This window comes from Diadema antillarum, unplaced genomic scaffold, assembly GCF_040938485.1.
Source record: "Diadema antillarum isolate AM-2024a unplaced genomic scaffold, OU_Dant_1.0 scf00000044, whole genome shotgun sequence".
Classification (NCBI taxonomy): Eukaryota; Metazoa; Echinodermata; class Echinoidea; order Diadematoida; family Diadematidae; genus Diadema; species Diadema antillarum.
The window spans coordinates 79,942-102,618 of NW_027270933.1; positions in this window are offsets into that span (position 1 = coordinate 79,942).

Here is a 22,677-nt window from a genome sequence, read left to right on the forward strand (position 1 = left end):
AATGTAAAGAAATCTGTCATCCAAATATGAACGGGATCAAACAAGAGGATCATATTGTCACAGCTTTGTACAATATTTTGGATCGTGTCATAAAATGTTATGACTATTCCATGTTTGCTTTTAAGTTTGTTTGTTTTCATAAGTATGTTTGTTTTTAAATATGCTTGTTTTAATGTCTGACTATAGTAACTGGATAAAGGGCATGAAAAAGATGTTGCCCACAAACACCAAGCCAGAGAAGTGTGCATTGTGCAGGTCCGTGGTTTGATTTGAGGCCTGCATTTTTCATCTTGCACCACATTTTGCTCAGTTTGTTCTTTCATGATTACACCAATGCTCGGTTTTAGTTCTTTTTTCTTTTATTGTTTTTTACTTAATTTTTTCTTTTTGTTTGGCAGACATTGCATAATCTATTTTCAAGGCAACCTAGGAATGTATTATATATTATATATATTTTGTTTGGCTTTGAGTATTGTACTCTTTCCTTCATGGGCTCGGCCCTTTTGTTTTGCCATATATGTTTCAATGGTATTATTAATAGATGTTTTTTAATGTATATAAAACTACATTCGTTCAATTGTCGAGGGTTGCAGGATTATGTGAAAAGGAGAAAGATTTTTCATTACTTTCGCTCTCTTAATTGTGATATTTTGTTTCTCCAAGAAACGCATTGCAGTAGAGAGGATGAAAAATTGTGGCACTCTCAATGGGGTGAACATGCCTTTTTTGCTTCATTTACCTCCAATAGCCGTGGGGTAGCAATCCTTATTAGGAATTCAATAAATCTTAAGGTGAAATCCATTTTTAGAGATCCCAATGGTAGATTTTTAATTTTGAACTCCACTCTTAATGAATTCCCCCTAACTCTTGTAAATGTATATGCTCCTAACAATGACGATTCTGAGTTTTTACTTCATTTGTTTGCTGAAATTAATAAATTTGATGTTTTTTCCCTGTTAGTAGCTGGTGATTTTAATACTGTTCTTGGCCCTCTTGATTACCAAGGTTCTAGGAATAAACATTCTAATATAAAAGCAAGTGAAATGCTTTCTGCATTGATGGACGAATTTGGTTTGTGTGATATCTGGAGACTTTTTAATCCTAATTTGAAAAAATATACAAGACACCAAAAAACACCTCAAGTCTTATCTAGGTTGGATTTTATTTTAGTCTCAGATAACTTTGTAAATAACTGTAAAGAAACTAAAATTTTGCCTGGAATTAATTCTGATCATTCAACTGTTTCTGTTTGTTTCAATGATAATCAGCCTCCCAGAGGCAGAGGATATTGGAAACTGAATACGTATTATTTATATCATGATACAGATTTTATTAATTTAATAAAGGAAAAAATTAAGGATTTTAAGATCATTCATAAAGACTCCCAATGTGATTCTAATATATTGTGGGATTCTTTAAAATGTTTCATCACTGGGGTCGCTATTGAATATTCTGCACGAAAAAAAAGGGATAGAAATAAAGAGAAAAATGAATTATTAGAAAGCATTGACAAGATTAAATCAAAACTGTCAAACAACTCTGTTTTACCTGACGACCCTTTGTACTCACAACTTGAAGAATTGGAAGATAAATTGGATAAAATTTTTGATTTTGAAACAAAAGGACTAATAATAAGATCAAGGGTGAGATGGTTAGAAGAAGGTGAAAAAAGTAACAAGTATTTTTGTAACTTGGAAAATAGATCTTGGCAAAAGAAAAATATAAATAAATTGAAAGATAATGATAATAATGTGATTACAGATTCCAAAGATATTCTGAATAATATTTATGAATTTTACAGTAAGTTATATTCAGTTCCTAATACTGATTTTGATAATGAAGCATGTGAAACATATTTGAATAATATTTCCATACCTCTCTTACATGAGGATGACAAACAGTTATTGGAGGCTCCCCTTACCAAAAATGAAATATTTAATGTGGTCAAGTCCATGAAAAAGAATAAAACCCCGGGGTTAGATGGATTGCCTATTGAGTTTTACATTGTTTTTTGGAGTGATATTGGTGATATGCTTGTAAATTCCTTTAATTTCTCTCTGCAAAATGGTTTAATGTCAGCCTCCCAAAGGAATGGTATAATAACCCTTCTTCCCAAAAAAGATAAAGACCCCCTGTTAGTAAAAAATTACAGACCTATTACTCTTTTGACCACTGATTATAAAATTCTAGCCAAATGCATAGCCAACCGATTGAAACGTTGTCTGGATTATCTCATTCATGTGGACCAATCTGGTTTCTTGCAAGGGAGAAATATTGGGCACAACATCCGTTTTATTTTAGATATTATTGAATATGCTGAAGCTTATGACATTCCTGGTTCAATTATTTTGCTTGATATTGAGAAGGCATTTGATAGTGTTTCTCATGATTTCTTATTTAAAATCCTTGAAAAATTTAATTTTGGTCATAAATTTATTGATTCTATTAAAACCTTGTATTCAGCTCGTCAAAGTTATGTAATAAATAATGGGTTTTTATCCAGTCGTATTTTTATGAAGAGAGGAATTTTTCAAGGGTGCCCAATTTCACCTTATCTCTTTCTTTTCGTAATTGAGATTATGGCATTGTCCGTACGACAAAATGACCTAATAAGAGGTATCTCATTTGTAGATGAAGAAGCCAAAATTTCTCTTTTTGCAGATGACTCTGTCTGTTTTATTGATGGGTCTAATATTTCTTTTTCTCAGTTATTTGAAACTCTATCCAATTTTGGCCAGTACTCTGGATGTAAACTTAATTTTAGTAAAACGGAGGCTATATGGATTGGCGCAAAAAAAGGATGTTTGGATTTCCCATTCACCAGTCATGGTGTATCCTGGCAAAAGTCAGAATTTAATTGTTTGGGTGTTAGATTTTCTTTGAATGTTCACCGTATGTTTGATTTAAATTTTAATAGTAAATTGAATAGAATTGAGCAAACATTAAACTGTTGGCGAATGAGGAATCTTTCTCTAATAGGTAAAGTGTGTGTTGTTAAAACTTTGGTATTACCACAATTGATATTTCTATTTTCTGTGCTTTGTATTAGAATCCCTCGTTCCTTTTTCCAAAAGTTAAATTCAATCTTTTTTAGATTCATCTGGAATGGAGGCAAGGACAGAGTCCAGAGACAGATTGTGTGTAATAATTATGCTGAAGGTGGTTTAAAAATGATCGATTCTTTATCTTTTGCCAATGCCCAAAAGTTGGTTTGGGTAAAACACCTCCTTGATGTAAATTTTGTTGCCCCTTGGAAATCTATTGAATTATCCTTTTTGCAAAAATTTAATGCTGAAATTTCATTTTTGTGGAATTCCTTTGCTCCAGAAAATATTCTTAATTCACTTGGCAGTACACAACTTGCAGAATCTCTCCGTGCATGGTATATATATCGAGAAGTAGCTACTGTAGAGTTTTATGGCCATAAATTTTCAGATTTAAGTGCATGTCAGTGTCTTTGGTTTAACCGGCTTATTCGTTCAAAATCTAAATCGTGTTTATTTTATGAATCCTGGTTCGATAATAATATTCTTACCATGTCGGATTTATTCAACCCTCCTTTAACAGGTCATAAATTATTCGAAGAATTAGTTTTAGATTTTGGTATTCCTTTGAGTGATAGAAGAAAATTTAATTTCTTGATAAAAAATATACCTGAAAAATGGATTAGGAATTTTGACAAAGATAGTTTTGGAGTTCATGAAACTATAGTTCAAAAGCTTTTAAGCACAAAGAAAGTTCCAAAGAATGCATATGATATTTTAATAGGCTCCCATGTTCCAGATAAGAGATATCAGTATTGGGTGATAAAATACCCGTGCCTGTTAACTTAGACTGGGAGAAAATACATATTTCTAATTATTTTTGTACCATTGACACAAAATTGAGATCATTTTATTTTAAAATCTTCCATAAGGCAATTGCTTTGAATCAATTTCTTTATAAAATTAATAGAAGAGATTCTCCAAAATGTTCATTGTGTGATACTGGGGACGAAACAATGATTCATTTATTTTGTGAATGTGATAAAGTCATTTTAATCTGGCAAGGGGTTTTGGATGTAATCTCACAGAAATGTGAGAATGTTTGCAATGTAACCAATTTTGAAAAATTATTTGGCATTTGTAGTGATAAATTTGTTACGTATTTGTTTTTGCTTGTAAAATACTACATTTATACTTGCAAGTTTAATAACAGTCTCCCCAATTTTACTGCATTTAAATGCTTTGTTAGGAAACAGAAAGAAGTTGAATATTTTTCTGCTAAAAAAAGAAACAAATTGCCCGTGCACTTTAAGAAATGGCGATTTGATTTATAATTTTCCCTCACTTTTTCTTTCTTTCTATCTCATCAAATTTGTATATGCGAGCCATATTTATTTTGGATGATGGGTTTTGATATATTTTACTTTGTTGTTTATTTTGAGTGATGCGATGTACATGTATGCATTACACTTTATATTGTAGTTCAATGCCTGCTCCTTTTGCTCATTTATATTCATCCCTACACTTGTACTAAATGATTTATTGCCTGTGCTGATATACTTCTGCAACCCTCGACAAAAGTGGTGCACACTGCCACTCTTCCTTTATTTTTTTCCTTGTTAAGATCTTGTTTATGCTATGTACCTGTAATACCATAATTATAAAGTATAAGTATAATGCTCAGTGTTATACTGCATATTCACATACTATAGTACCTTTAATTCATTTATACTTCCAAGGGCGAGCTCCCCGATTAATTAAGACATCTTGACTCACAAGGCCTTTGCGAGCAAATAACAATCTGCTTTTAAAATGTCCTTTGAATTCTTAACCTTCCAATGGAATAATACATCTATATACGATTGTACATGTACGTATTTTGGGATATTTGGATGGGGGAGATCGGGTGGCGGAGCGATTCCCTTTATAACAGTGATTTCGAGTGTTGTTTCGGGATGCAATGGAGGTTGAATATACATGTATGTTAAATGTGCATGGGGGTGAGAGAGAGAGGAGGGGAGAGAGAAGGGGAAGGGGGAGAGAGTTTGTTTCAGGTGGCTGCGTTAGCTAAGAAAAGTTGATCTGGTGGTGTAAACTCTATTATGTAGATCGCTCCGCTAGTCGACCTTCAGACTCCAATCGCCTTCAGTACATCAAAGGAATGCCAGCTGGTTGCGCACATCAAAGGATGTTTTGTAATTTATTGGGGTCAAATGAAGTGCAGGGCCAAAATACCAAACTGGAAGTTAAACATAAGACATAATGTGAATACCTTAGCTTCTCTTCCTGTGTTTCGGAGCTCAGCTCTTGAATAATACATGCATTTTATCTTTGTTCTGCCCTTTATTATTATTATTATTGTTATTATTTCTTCTTTTATTTTTGTGATTTGTATGCTAATCTTGTAAAATCATTTGTAAATGTGATTTTTCATTGATTTTTTGAATAAAAACAAAATTATAAAAAAAAAAAAAATGTTGGATACCTTAAGCGCGTCATGACTGAAATAGGCCTTCTGTGCTGATACGGTATATTTGTATAAAAGAAAATATTTCAACATTTTTCGGCAACTCTTCGTAAGAAAGAAGTAATCGCATTTTTTCCAGTTAGCAGCACATTCAGCAAAGCGTAATCTAAGTTTTCAACGTATGCTAAAAGGAAAAAAAAAAAGGTTTGATGCACAGTTAAAACGCTCAATGAACACACATGAAAAAGATATTTCTGTTCCTTTACACCTTTCCATCTGTAGATTGATTTGTGAAATTCACGAGAACAAAATGTACTTACAATACGACTGATACCGACAAGGAGAATGCTGTGTGTTGAAATGAAAAGACATAGTTACAGTCATAATACGCCGAGACTGACAGTTTGTCCCTGTAAAAGTTGATTTAACAGTGTGTCATGCTCCTACAGGTGGACAAAGTTGAGCACTCTTATTGCATGAAAGCTTGATTTGTGTGTGATTGCAACGTGGATCAAACTCAAGTTTACTTTTTTTATTTTTTTTTTGAATAGAAGTGTCATCTTAAGTTTGATTTTGAGAGTTGCAATCAATCTAACATTACCTTTTTTTTTCATGTAACAGACCCAAGCAAAATGATTATTCTTTCCCATTTTATTTGGTTTTTTTATATTTAAGGACGATCAAACTTTTGTGTGGGTATTAAACGCCAAAATTATGCTTTTCATCCCTTAATAAAATTGTAAGTTGTTTTTTTCTCATCACCTTGTGGGATGGGAGATGAATGATAAAGTTTGAATTGTCTTTATCATGATTTTGATTAAATCACTTTCTCTTGATGATGTCACTGACTTTTTATTCTATCAAACTTACATGAATATCTGACCAGTCACTTTCCGCATTGTTTACTGTTCTGTTAAAAAAAAAGTGTAGCACAATTACGTAGGGGCCTGCACAATGATCTTTTTCTTTGTTTTTCTTTTTTTTGTGCCCTCAGTTATAGTTAGGCAAATTAATTGCTTGATTTCTTGTTTGCTATCCCATTACGATGTCACAGACGCTCCGGTATTGCTCTTCATGCATGGTGGCTATTGGCAAGAGGAGGCTGTGACGTAAGATTTTTGTTACCCTATTTCAGCAAATAAACAGCGAACAGACAGGACAACACGATGTGTACATATTTATCGCTCATGCAAACAATTTATATAGGTGAGAATTGGATTTCGTCTTGCTGCAACTACTTGTGAAACTATACCCCATGACCCTTTTCAGACACTTATCAATTAAAAAAAAAAATGAATTGAATTTGAAAGGTCATTGGCTCCAAGTAATCTTTGCCTCCCTAAATAAAGTCTGCAGGGTAAGGGTAAGGCACTCTCCAACGTGTATTTTCCCATTGCTTCGTCATTCGGGAGGGGTTAAAAAATGTTGTATCTCTAGTGTAAAGTGAAGCTGTAACTGCTGCGACTATATCATATGCCTAAAATTTATTGATATATTTCCTCTATTAATCTTATAGGAACAAGCTACTCCACCCATAATATGGAAAAAAAAATGCTGGTAATGCTGTTTGCATGCTGTAGGTTGTGGCTATATCAGGCAAGCTGTGGAAAATCCTCGAGCAAGTTTCTAGTTGGTCAGGCGTAATGTTTGTTATACAGTCATTTTTATGAAATTCGAATAAATATGTTTATTTAGCGGTCTATTTTTGTTCTTCGCCTTGACAGCAAAGACATCCACGCCCATATTGCAGCCCCTCTTAACGAACACGGAGCGATAACTGTCACCGTGGGATACACGATGTCGCCCACTTGTGAGTTAATCCTTTCCGCAAATCTGAGAATACGTGGTATAGATGTTCTTGACTGCAATACTGGAAAAACAAGATCGGATGAATACAATAATATGAAGAGTTTAAAGAATACAAGAATTGCAAGAACAGTACAATCTGGGGCCCGTTTCATAAAACTTGTCATTAGTGACAACTGCCACATTTCTATGACAAATTTGCTCTCGGCCAATCAGATGCAAGGATTTCAGTAGCTTGTCACATCGGTTTGACAACTTGTCACTGATGACAAGTTTTATGAAACGGACCCCTGTTGGGGTGGGGGGGGGGGGGGGGGAGAGGGTGTGACCGGAATCTCGCGAAGTTATTTCCTATATAGTTGTTTGAAGATGCTGCGTGTTTTTTTTTTCATTCACTAATGTTTCTACGTGCAAGATAAGATATAAGTATAAGTTGTTTGATAATCATACAATATGCTTTGAGCACCCTGAAGAGAATATTGCATGACCCATTTCCCTTACAAAAACGCAATGAAGATCAATTTATCAGATTGATTAATCAGACATAGCCTATGAATGCACTTACTTCGATTTTTGGCAGGTTTTATACTTGGCGCCATGAAAACATCTCCCTCCAAAACTGCCAGTCATAATACTCTCGTCATTGTTGAAAACAACAACAACAGACAAGCAAACAAACAAACAAACAACAACAGCAAAATATACCGTCGATTACACATTTAAAACAAGCAAACGAAATTTGTTTTATTATTGTTAGGTCTATATAGTTTATCTCGTTCTGACCAATGTGATCATAAATGAATTAACGAGGAAAAAGTATAAAGCTAGTAAGTGTTCTTCTATTTTCTAGATTTGTACCAGTAGACCACATGACGTCCTTATCGCCAATGGCAGTTTATTTGTTCGTATTCCGGATCCCTCTGACAACGCACTTTTCCTCATGCGGTACCTTTATTTCTGTTGTACTTGTGAAACTTTTACGATATTTCAGCTAATATCTGTGATATTTTCTGATAGAGAACATATTCAGAGAAAGAAAACCCAAATGGGACAGAAATACAACATACTTTTAATTCTTCGTCTATTTTCTTCTTTTTTAGGTTCACTTTTTGACATAGTAAAGGAAATCAGGCAGGCGATTGTGTTTGTTTCGAACAGATTTCCCGACAGCAGGTAAGCTTGTTCTTTGATGTTATCCTTTTCTTTTTCTCTCAAGTTAGAAAATTCGATCGTTACGCAAGCAGAAGATGGAATCTAAATTGTGCTTGTAAACTGATTTGTTGTTCGTTATATAAACGATATCGCCAAGACAATGAGCAGAAAATCTGTAGGAATTTGATTCTCGTTTTTCAGACAACGGTATACATGTAGGTGCACACTGCTCTTTGTTTTTGTGTTTGCATGTTAGTTTCAAAGGCAGGTCGAGGGTGAAAAGGATTGCAAAGTAAATTTACAGTGCTTTGTTCTTAAAATGGGAGTGTGATGGAAAACTTAATTGAAAGTGTGATTTATAGAAATGATACGAATGGAGTCTCACGCGGTCACGTGGTTTACATTCATAATCCCAGGGGAATATACGTATCTGGCCACTGTGCCGGAGGTCATCTTTCGGTTATGATGCTTTCCACTGATTGGTCAAGTATCCTGCCGGTGAAGCCTGACGTCATTAAAGGTGAATTAATGCATGATGAAACCTCTCACTTTATTTGTATCTATACTTATACCCCTTTCCCGCTGCCCGTCTCGGTGAACCACCGAGAGGTTCCCCGGTGAATTCACCGGGGAACCTCTCGGTGAAAGTTTGAGTGCCGTCGTTTCACACTGCTCTCGGTGAAACTTTCCCCTAGACGGGTTTTCTGCTCGCAACGTGGGTGATCTTAAATGTACTTGAGTTTGTTGTGCATCTGCGATTTGGTTTTTTCGATCCCATGTTCAGCAAGTTTTCGGAGGAGGGACTCGTACGCGGCAGCGTCAGCCGACGTCCCGCTCAGTTCTTCGTTCACTGCTGCCTCGCTACGTAATTGAAGTAACAGTCTCTCTTCGCCTTTGGTCCACGCTCCAGCCATTTGCAAAATTCCCTCAAATTTCGACAGCACAAAACGCCAACGGATTTCTCCTGCACACTGTAAACCCACCACTTGACGAGAAAAGCACAAAATACGAAAAAATCAAGCAAGAGGCGCACTGATCAGACTTTACTGGAAGAGTTAAGAGCTAGACACTAGAAGAAGATGAAGAAGGAGGAAGCATCAAATCGATCAAGTACATATATGTACACTGTAAACCTATATCAGCTTTGTATACAGTACACGTCGTGCTAATTACTAGTAAACAATACAATGCACAGCACGATGCAAAACAATGCCGTCGCACTGTGAACGCCACATTGCACACGAAACGACATACTAGTACATGTACTATGTAGTGTCGTGTGTATGTTTACAAACACGAATTACTAGTACAGTACCCTGTACGTGTGGATTTGGGAGGTCGAGTGCGCGCTAGCTAGCTGAAAACGTGTGCATGACCAGAAACAAAACATGACCTTTGACATAATCTGCATATTTTCCCCGGTGTTTCACCGAGACAACCTTTCACGCTGGGCGCTCTCGGTGAACCACCGGGTGATCTCCCGTTGAACTATCGGTGTTCACCCAGGACGCTTCTCGGGTAAAAATTGCCCAAAATTTCATCGGTGTTTCACCTAGGCTTCCCCTAGGTTTCAACCGAGTGACCTTTCACACTGCGGGGTTCCCCGGGTGCCCCCAGGTGCCCCCGGGGAAGATTTTCTTCAGCGGGAAAGGGGTATTAGAGCTGTATATTTTCGTGACTTATACCCTTGCTTCAAAAGCAAAATAGAACTCGATTTTTGTTGATGTACTATCGCAGGAATCGTCGGGGAAAAATGTGATCAGAAAGGTACGATACTTAGAATAAAGGGCATGACAACAACAACAACAACAACAACAACACAAGAAGAATGGGAAACATGCATATCCGCACTGAAAGCTTGCAGTTTGACGTGATAACATTTTAGATCACCAGCCAAACTTTCGTGTGCTATTTAATCCCGTAATCTTCACGGATTGATAAATTGTGAGCCGTCTTTGCTTTTTTTTTTGCTTTTTTTTTAACAAGGGGCCTATATTTCAATTGACGATAATTTCAAATGTTTCTTTGCATGACAGTCCCAAAATTTCTTTCTTTCTTTATTTCAGATTGGATTTAACTGCTTCTCTTAGTCACGTCCTGCAATCCATTCATTTTTGCTATTGTAGATAAAATTGGAATATGTAGTTACTGTTTTCAAAATGGCTTCAGCATTTTCAATGACATATTATAACGGCTGGGAACAATTCTCTGTTCAGGTATATGTGCAATATCTGGCATATTTGACCTTCAACCTTTGGTGCGGACACACATCAACGACAAACTTTTGTTCACAACGTGAGTACGAAAATACCTTGTCTGTCCAATTGTTCAATATAAGGCTGAACATGTGTAATATCGTGTATTTTGTCGTGGTACATAACTGAGATTTAAATACAATCGAGTCGTTCAAGAGACTACGTTGCAAAATTCATTTTGTGAGTTGAATATTAGATCAGATCATCTAAAACTGATACTTTTATAATGTTCTGTTGCACACGTCAGAGGCTACTATCTTGTTTTCAAAATTTCATTCATGCTGCCACCTCCCTCGTCGTCACAAGGACGGATGGCCGAAATCGTGCAACTTTAGTGAATTATTCATATTGGTCAATAACCATGGCACTTTGCATGTTTAAAAAGATACTTGTAACTTTGACCACATCGGTGAATGTCCAAACTTATACAGGATTGCAAACAAAGATCCATTTGCTGTTATCATTATCATTATTATCATTATTATTATTGTCAGCTCTAAGATCTGTATTTATCTACGACTGACAATAAGTCTGGTTCTGCTATGAGATACACTGTAAATAATACGCTTCAACACTCCGTGAGTTTACTGAAAAAAAAATGCCGCTCTTATGCTATGTATTTTTCCAACAAAAATCCAATCACCAAAACTATATGTTTACAATAATTTCCCCCCAAAACCTAATACAATTTCGTTCATATTTACACCCAAAATATTGACATATTCAGAAGCAGTTCAATGAAATAATAACGTTCAGGAGCAAATCAATAAGATACTAGTAAATCCTAGGCTCATATAAACACCTCCTAGACTAATCTTATAAACACATCCTAGACCCGGGTTGAATCAAGTACTTGTGGTTCAATACTGTACTTTACTGTGCGCACGTGTGGTTTTACTTTATATTATCCAACGGGGATGGGGTGAAGCAGGTGGTGAAATAGTCCGTACGGTAATGCAGACGTTGCTAAGATAATCGCGATATCGAGGATGTCGTCCGGCTGGCGAGAATTGTCGTCGTGTCGACCGAGATGCCACCACGTGCACCGGAGGACTACCAAGGTACGGGAATTCTGTCCGGGTAGCGGGAATTGCCCTCACGCTAACCGAGATGCCGTTGAGATAACGGTGATGTCGTCTAGATAATGGTGATTCCGTCGAGCCCAGCTCGTCGTTGTCGATCTGTATGGGGATATCATAACCACCTCTCATAACATTGTATATTCACAGGGTAATATCAATCATGAACCGCAGTTCAATACTTCCTTATACTTAACCAATAATGCTCCTGTATAACACCATCACCACAAACCTATATCTACATACTACAGGAATAAACCATCGCCATGTATATAATCATAACTCACTTAATATATAAACATGACAGATCATCTCATATAAACTATCTCACAATCAAAAACCAGCTAAACTGTATTCTCTTGACATATTTTCCATTTCTCAATTATAACTGTAACATTTAAATCATTCAACAACCTTATCTCCCTTCTACTTATCATTTACCAAAATTCTAACTTCATTCACTTTAACTATGAACAACAGAACCTGGATTGTATTTTCCTGATACAACCATAGAAAACCAAAATACACTGTATCCACAAATATTGCAGTAAATTTAACCATTCCACCTGTAACATTCACCTGCTGACTTGGCCTGTCTTTGTGCCAAACTAAAACAAAATTCTATTTTACTCTTATACAACATGTCCAATCTGACATACATTATAATTTATACCCTCACATAATTAATCCACATTATCGTGAACCAGCGAACATAACATAAATCTCTATATACAATGTACAAGAAAAATATCACAATAATGACAAACTCAGAATATTACAAAAACACATTAATACAGCTACATAACTACTTACGTCTGATTTGGTGTTCAGACCCTGAAGTAATGGTGAGGAGGAGACTTCAGCTGTTGTCAGTGCCTGCAGCATGTCTTGCGCGTGCCCTGCCCTTATGCGTGGGGCTGCTGTGCCATGACTCTCCTGCCTGAAATGCAGCGCTGCGTTGTAGGCCGATCAGCTATCTCTCTACTCCTATCACCAGTGAGTTAAAAGAGCATGTCTTGCTCTGACAGATGTTCAGATCCAACTCCAAATTTACTTTCCTTGTCGCCTCTAATATAACTCCACCCTCTACTGTGCTTAAACTGGTTCCAACTAGCTCTCCCCTTTTTATTACATGTCCCTTTTCTTTCCAAATACTTCTCCCTTTTTGCTTTAAACCTATCTAGCCCAACTATCTCCCCCTAGCAAAATACCTATTCTTTCCTACCAACTCTCCCTTTCTAAATTTGCCATTCTACCCTGACTCCACTGAGCCTCCCTCTTTCTTCCACACTGTCCTTTCTCCCTAACCACTTCTCTCCACCTGGCTTGCCCGATTCTGAATTTCTATGCTGTTTACGCCTGCTGTCCCCATTTCCCACCTGATTGCTTGCCTGAACAAAGGAGTCTCACACATTCCACACTCGCACTCTCAGTCACATCGTGACAATTGTTATTATTATTATTATTATTTTTATCATTATTGTCATTATTATTACTGTTATCATTATTGTTTTAATCATCATGACATATTGCTAAAGCGATCATTACATTGTATTACTATTCATTTTCATATGCAGAGCGCCACGTGCGATAAAACAAAATGAAGACAGTTCGCTCAGTTTTCCTTCAAAGAAAAGTACGTCGGCATCGATTGCATTGCATTGCGCTGAGGGTAAAAAAAAAAAACCCAAAAAATTCTAAATACTTTAATAACGCACACTTCCCTTCAGAACAAGCACACGATCATTGTTGTAGTGTTCTCGTTTTACATGAACCAAAATCAAAATACCCGTCCAATTCTACTAGTTATGATTTATTCATATGTCATATGTACACTTACTGATATATTTTGAGTGTGCATATTTTTCATTTTCTTCAATTCCATAATATCGTATATGCATAGCTATTGATATCTCGCCTTTGTGTGTGTATCTTTTATATTCGCAATGAATACTCACGTTATAGCCATTCTTATTTTCTGCATAATGCTTCTCTAAACCCTATACTCGAAAGATCGTCTGCCTTCGCGTTAAGCCCGATGTTCATGGTGGATGCCATACCTGAAGCCAACCTCCGCATCAAAGTTCATCTCACAGTGGCTGAGTTTGATCCACCGGTATTCAACAAGCAGACAGAGGACTATTGCAAGGTGCTTATCATTATCCTGTCAGGCTGATAAATAAATGAAACGGTCAAGTTGGACATTAAAGTTGAAAAGGTTACGGTATTTTAGATAGCAAGAAAAAAATATTATTGTAACTGATTGATAAATTGCCCTAGGTATTGACGTAAATGTATGTCGATGAAGGGCAATTAATTATGTACGTCGATGTAGAGCAACGTGACAAACAGTTGCAATAAAACAACTAGGCGGAAAATTTCATGAATTTGAAAAAAAGTATTAGTTAGAAATATCGATCCTGTGAGTAAACATGGTAAAGGGTGAAAAGTGAAAATGTTCCACTAGAAAAGAGAAATATGAAATAGGAGATGAAAGTACGTACACACTTCTGGAGAAAACAGTGTTGAGAGGTATTGTCACGGAAAAGCTGTGACGTTCTGGTTATGAAAACGAGCTGCTGAATGGGAACCCAACTCACAAGCCTTGGCTGTTATGGTTTTAATACTAGTAGTCCAGCGTGCTTCTTGTCTCGTTTTCTATTATTTACCAGGAGCCTGCTCCACTAAGCTCTCAAATTCATTCCCATTTGCAATTGAATTGATCTTGAGGACAATTTTGGGATCAGTCAGTCAACAGAAGTTAGGAACTGTTTCGCTAAGTCATTTGGGAACAATATCTTGCATCCACCTTGCCACAGTCTAGAATACATCTCGATGTCAACGTATCCTTCCCAACTAGATCTTATATACCTGGATGTGTCCCAACTTTGGATTTATTGTTTGGCTCGATATAGTTCGTTTGTTTGTGAAACAGAGTTCTGTACTAGTTCGATTCTTTTTTCTTCAAGTGTAACACATTACGTTACATTAATATTTTCTTATTTTGATTTTCATTGTGCGTTTTGATTCGTATCCATTGTAAAGTGTGGAAGCAATACATCGCTTACGGTTAAATGTAATCACGTGAATCAAGCTTATAGGCCTACTTTGACAACAGCATAACCGTAATAACCGTGGCTTCGTACCGGGTCCCTGTGGCATTAAAGGCAAATTTTAACCGAACCCAATCATCATTTAAGAGTCACTGTGTCGATGCATGACAAATTCAAACATTGCCCCTGTGAAGGACAATTGTGAAGAACGCTACGCAACTCCATCATTGCTTTTGTTTTGTTTTAAAGTAAAGAAATTGTATCTTTGCAAATATCTATATTGGTCTAAGGGCATTATGATTATACATTACAGAATACATAAAATTACTCCACGTATATTTCAGCAGCAAATTTATTAAGACAGCAGCAGCAAATTTCAGCAGCAAATTTATTAAGACAGACAAGGCAGACCGGCAGACCAGTACAATTCTCATATTCAAAGAATTACTGGAGAAACGTGCTTATGAAATGTCAAATGAATCACAATGAGACCTAAAGATAAATGGTACAGAATCATGCCCCACTGAAATATACGGAATCTTATACACAGGATATAAGTGTAATACGGAGAAGACGAGATTATTCCTCGATTCCCGATGTTTTCAGATTCAAGAAAGCGAGAAGGCGAGATTCGAGATTTTGTCTTCTCGACTTTTCGGGTCCAAGAAGGCAGAAAAGCGAGATGTGAGATCTCTCCTCTTCTCGACCTCTTGGTGTCCGAGAAGGCGAGATCTTGTCATCTCGACCACTCGAAAGCGAGGCATGACTATCAGATCCCGCCTTTTCGTTCCAACAATAAATCTTAATACATGTATATATGTGTGTGTGTGTATATATATATATGTGGGCCGTGACGCGAGAAAAGGGCCCTTAGGGCATTAAATACCGAAAATGAGGTTTTACCTCCACATTGTAGAAGAAACTCTGACGCATTTAGATATGCAAACCTTTTTCTGAAATTCCAATCCTAAATGACCCCATTACGACATTAAAAAAAGCATTTTTTGCCCAAATCCTGTCACTTTTTGATACGTCTATGCGTGTGCGCGTAGTTATAGCCAGTTGATCTTTTTTGCGCGTATTGCTTTGTCAAACTTCCGCGCGGTTTTCTGGCGTTTGCGCGCAGCGGTGCTATCGCGTCATGGCCCATATATATATATATATATATATATATATATATATGTAAATATATATGTATCAAACGTTTAAGTGTGACGCATGTGATTAAGTTATATATTTTCGGATTGAAGGATTCGTTGAAATGTGGGATAATTAAAAACTAGAAGTATTTGATACGTAGTACACGTCGTTTGTTGCGGATGAAATGTGTTCTATCGACTTTGAAATCTGCGTTTCTCGTCAGTTACTGACTGCCAGGGGGATAGATGCAGTGGCAACCTTTCTTCCCAACAGAGATCACTTCGACAAGATCAAGGAGATGCACGAGGCAGATTGCCCAGTCCAACAGGTGAGTTGCATTCATACCGTGCTTTTATTCTGGGTATCTTATTCTTTTATGGCAAAGTTTTAACTTCCAGGGAGTTAGATTGTGGATTACACTTTGTCCTTCACTTTGTTTGTGGATGTGTCATTTTGGGGGCTGGGTTCTCATCTCAGATGCGTTTGAGATTTCGATCTTCTACGGCTCGCTGGAGGTACCTTTGTTTCCTTTTTGATTTGAATATTTTGAAAAACAAAGTCAGAACGGTAATTAAACCAACAAATGTCGCTGTTGGATATTCCTACAGGAGTCTACTTCATGCTTGTGCTAATTGAAGTCAACACTTGGTTTTTAAACCAGACCAAGGATGTATCAAGATAATTTATTATTATTTTTTCTTTACATTGGTGACTAAGATCTCATCCGTTCTCTTCTTATTTTGTTTTTGTTTTTGTTTTTGTCTTAGGTTTTGCTGAGACTGATGAACCTTCGCTAAGCCGCTTCATTTATGTCGACAGCGGGAGAATAAAGGCATCCATGCTGGAAGTCTTTTTTTAAATACTTTAAATAGGTGATTTTTCTCACCTGCGGGTCACAACAAAGTGTATAGTATATATTTACCGTTATGATACTGTACGACTCTGATAATCGAAGACAACAATACATTACAGTTTATGCAGTCCACTGGAATAAAGGTTGTGCTGGATGTTTTTAGCGTATAATAGGTATAAGGACGTTGCCCATTGTTTATACGATGCACTTCCTAACCTGACAAAGAATCGATGATCATGCGTAGAAGTGAAATATGCCATGTCAAATGATCAGATTGATCGGTCACACTAATCTGTAATGAGGCTTATTCGACAAGTTTTGTTAGAGTTGGAAAATTTCGTCGTGCGATTCGTGATTAAACTCGGTGACGGTGACATTTTTTTTTTTCTCGCATATCTTGATCCTCAGCAACATTTTCTTCGAAAGTCAATAATATATGGCTGCAACAATGTACGACGAGTTTATCGATTCAATTTGCCTCATTCAGACGTCATGTTGACTATGTTCATCTTTGTAGATTAACAATCATCATACCTAAAGATGCTTTACTCTGCGATATCAACCCTCATTATCATTTCCATTCTTATATGCTGCTTGCTTGAAGTATAACAAAGCAAATCCTCAGGTAGAATAAAACAATAATGATATCGACAATGATATGAACGCTTTGAAATTTTATATGTTCTTACTTTTGTTTTTGTTATAATGGCCGCAGCAACAAAACCAAATTATAAGAGGCTTTGATAAAATCACATAAACAAGTCGATTTTAGAGAAAACTACGATTTTGTCGTCTGGTTATATAACTCAATCTATTGAAGGAAATTCTAACATGCTTCAATTATACTTTAAAGTCCTCGACGAATAAAACGAAAACTTAATTTGTTGAAATTTGCAAGATCTGCTTGAAAGTGTGCTTGTTCGGTCCTGCTACATCTCTATCTCTTTGTTTGTACTTCCCTCATGCTGTATGCGCGTCAATATCATTTGCTGCACTTTGAGTATTTCATTAGTGGAATTGTCGCATATCAGTTCTTATGATTAATCGCTATGTATACGATTTGACGATTTGAATAACAGGTTTAGTGAGAAAAATGTGTATTAAAGGTCCAGTTTACCTTTGGGAGCAGTGATTTTAAAAATGTTCAAGACATCACATATGATGCATATGTCACAGGTCTGTTGTATCACAAAACATCCTACCATGTAAGATTTTCCCAATAAAGCCTAAAATATTAGGAGATATCAGTGTTTTCTCAATAAACCGTAACTGTAGACGGTTTAGTCTGGAAACATTTTTATCATAACTAACCGTTCACATTTTGTGCATATAACAACACTTAACATCGATTCGCGGATTCAAATTTTTACAGTGGTTGTTTCTATCCCTAACTCACATTTTAGAACTATTTTAAAGCACGAATGCTGGGTTTTTTGTTTCATCTGCAAATGGTAAATTATGCCTGTGTTTCCGAAAAGTTTTGTCAGAGTGATTTGAAAACTGTCTTAACAGTATACAGTGCACTCCCATCATATCGAACACGGCTATCACAACATTTCGGATACAACGAAGTAAAATTCAGGACCCCAGGTCACCATAGATATCTTTATGCACTTTATAATTATATTCGGAGATATATAGGCCCCTATAATTTACAAAAGAAAACTCCAGGTCCCAAAGACTTCGTTGTAACGGGAGTCGCCTGTAAGTCATAAATACAGTAGAGTGTCAGCACCAGGTGTGAATTCTATTACAGTACTGTGCAACAATATTTCATGAATCTGAGAAAGGATTTGCATGCATTTCTAAGGCAGTGGAAACGTACGTCGTGACACACACACACACAAACGTACACGTGATTTTATATCTTCATTAGACGTGTTATATCTGGGATCGTGTCTCCTTTTATCCCAAAGACTTAAAATATCGCGCATAATAGGAATACAGAAAACCTGGAAATACTCAGTTCATACCTTTATCATGTGTGTGCTTGCAATTAATTCTGATGAGGACTGTATGATTTTTCCCCTTATAGACGCATGTTCATAGCATTCATTTCATTGCGGAATGCCAGTGCAATGTGATGTCATCTTGTTTCCCATATGAACAAATTGGTAATAGATTATCATGTATCCATTACGCAAACAACAACAACAAACAAGGAAACAAAGCAAAACATAACACACACACGCTTCCCTTTTTCTTTAGAGATTTGCGTTGTTGAATTGATTCAGGTCTTATCCCATACAACATTGTGATGAATAACTATGGGCATATTGATATTATGTAGAGTTATTCGCACGATATCTAAAAACGTTCCCTTTGTGATAAGACATACATTGTACGTTGTTCAATAATAACTTTCACCCCACTACATTTTATTGTTCATAACTGCATCAAGAAATCTATCTGCTGCAAGTAGTATGATAATCATGACTATTGTCTGTTACAAGTATTGTAGTTGTTGAAAATTATACTTATGAGTATAATCTGATTTTTTTTTAAAAATTGTATGTTTGCATGAGTATCATGTGCATTAATGAGTTGTTGTGTTTTGATATTAAACGAATATACCATGAACTAAGAGGCAGTAGTTAAAATTTTATGGATTCCAAAGTGGCCGAAATGACACATTTTTTGCCACCAAGGTATCCATACTTCTATAGTGGCTCGAAACAGGCATGATATACATGTACTTGTTTGATATCCTTACAAGGAGCCTTAAAAAAAAATATCAAAATTCCGAGACATATCGTGATCGTAATATACTATCAACTATAGATCGGGTTTCATCCACATTCAGATCGATCGATAGCACTTTACAGATGCTATGGCAAAAACAAACAAACAAACAAACAAACAAACAAACAAACAAAACAAAACTCAAAACAACGACAGCAGAAGCAAGAACAAGAACAAGAACAAGAACAAGAGCAAGAGCAAGAACAGCAACAAAACTATAGATCACATACAGTACCTATACGATGACATTGATTTCAGACTATGACATGACCACATATTTTATTATTCCTCCATCGACATTTTGTTTTCGACATATCAACACCATAATCAACGTTAGCTTTGATCACATGGGGCTATGAAGATATTTAGATAGCCGATCGAGAGTAGCTTGCCAGTAAGAAATGTGCATATGTGGCAATGCATCTGTGTATGTGTGTGTAAATCAGAGAGAGAGAGAGAGAGAGAGAGAGAGAGAGAGAGAGAACGAAAGAAAAGGTTAATGCACGGTGATTGCATTAGTCTCGATTTTTGACGTGTTTATATAAGAATGGGTTAGTTAAATTGTATGACAGTTGGTTTCTGTATAGCCTAGTAATTGCACTTCTTCATGATATAGGTATTTCGGAGCCATGTTGTTTCGTTCCTTTCATTCTTATCTATACTTTGAACATTACAATGATCGATACGCCTACTACAATTTAGTATATCAACCTAAAGACGTTTAAAATTGTGGTCACAACTGTCGGAAACATAACAAAAAAAAACAGTGATAACGTTGATTCATTATTGATTTTGAACACATTGACTGCCATTATAATGCATCAATACATCCCATCCTGGTTGAATCAGTATTTTAATGACAATGTTAAGACATAACATGCAAATTGAAGTTTTCTTTTGTGTATGTATTTTTTTTTCAGCAAAGTCGATTTAACACAAAGCAGAATAGGAACGAAAAAAGAGAAGACGAATATATCGAACATTAAATAGGCTCGCAACATGGATGAGATTACAGAATCTGATAATAGAAAGCGAGGATGAAGCATAATTGTTATGTACACGGGAAACGGAAAAAGAGATAACATTCCCAAAATGGAACACACACCAGAGAGCATTCATTTTCTGTGCGAGTACACTGTCATACCTGGTACATGTAGTTTCACGTCACCTGATATGACCTGATGGATACACCGTACTCTAATTTATTCTTCTTCTTTTTTGCGTTCTGTTTGATAATAATCGAGTGCGATAGGCCCTATTACATGTTGAGGATATTGATTTACACCCTGATCATCAGCTTTATATACGTGATCAAATGCCTCTTGTAGTAAGTATTCATTAGATCTCTTCAGGTTGCTTGGGTACACACACAAACCTTCCAAACTTATTCTAACCTAAGTCTGCCAGTAACATCATCTGTCAAACATTGCGAAACGTATTTTATTAAAGGCATAATCTACCATTAGCAGATGAAACAAAAAACCCAGAATTATTGCTTCAAAATAGTTCTAAAATGTGAGCTAGGGATAGAAACAATGTAAAAACTTGAACCAGTATAATCGACGTTAATTTTTGTAAAATATACAAAATATGAACAATAGCTATAATGAAAATGTTTCCAGACTAAACCGTCTTTAATTATGGTTTAATGAAAAAAAGGATTGATATCTCCTTATATTTTATGCTTTATTGTTTATGGTAGGATGTTCTGTGATACAACTGACCTACGCATATGCATCAAAAGTGATATCTTAAACATTTTTAAAATCACTGCTCAAAAAAGGTTAACAGGACTTTTAACCAAAGACATCTTATTATAATGCATGCGCTCTCCCCTATGTTTTAGACAGAGTATATAACTTGCATGCTTCCCTGCAATGTCTTTTATACTATCATCTATACTATTTTACAATGATTGACAGATAAAGTCACCGACAGAATCTTGCATGCATGGGATAGAAGGTTTTTATGGATGTACCAGTATGGATGGGGGATCCAAGGAGTTTATGCGCTGGCAGGGGGAACGGGTTTGGATCAAAATAGGACCTCAATGGTTTTTGATGGCGAAGAGGTTTAGCCCAATAGGAGGAATGAGCCATGATAATAAGTTTGATGTGCGTGGCAGGACGGCTCGGTTCGAATGCCTCGTGTAACTGAACAATGTTTTGTGCATAAATCATATAGGCCTACCCATACCGTTCCATCTATAGCAAGAGGCAATTCGTTAAAACACGCTGTCCATCTGATAGGTCCAAGGATGAGAGTCACAACCCATGCACATCCCTCTTCACTCATTGCGAAGATCGAGCAGCACGATACATAACCCGGTGAAATGCTCTCGTATCAAATCCAACTGGACCCATGCAAGACCCAAGACCCCGGATGGAAGGGGGGGGGGGGTGTTTCATCAAGTTGGTCAGCGCTGATAAGTTGTCAGTCTCTGACAATCACCGTGGTAACAGTCAGTGACCAGAGTATCTTAGCCATCAATCAAAACCAAGGATTTTGCAGAAATTGTCAGCGCTGACTAAATTGATGAAACACCCCCAGTTCTATGGCATTTCCTCCTGCGACAATTGCTCCCATGAAATATCTTCTCTCCAAGCCGAACAAAAATTCTACACACTAACCCTAACTCTAATCCTCACATCAAACTAAACCTATAAAACTCTACCAAAATCCTAACTCTAACCCCAAGTCCGAGAAAAGACCGAGAAAATGAGACCCGTGCATGCAATTGTCTCAGAAGCAAATGTCATGTCACCGGAAGACCAACTGTAGTGCAGCTGAATATGGCCCATCTAAACTACAGTATATCCCAGATGGAAAATGAAACAGTGGATCGTTTTGTTGTTATTGTGGCTTGGTAATGGGCTTGTTTTCGTTAAATATAATTATATATACTTACATGTATATAAATATCCACATAGAATTGTTAGGGCCTACATTGAAGAATGAAAATGTGTGCTTCGTCAATCATGAATGCAGCTCCATATGGTTCAATCCGAAGTGCAAACGTTTGATGCTTAATTATGCAATACCCTGCTGGTGATACGAAAATTGAAATGCTGTCTTTGGTATTATTTGATTGGAGCGTATGAATAAAATATCATTGAAAAAAAAAAACATGATCATAAAATGAGTTT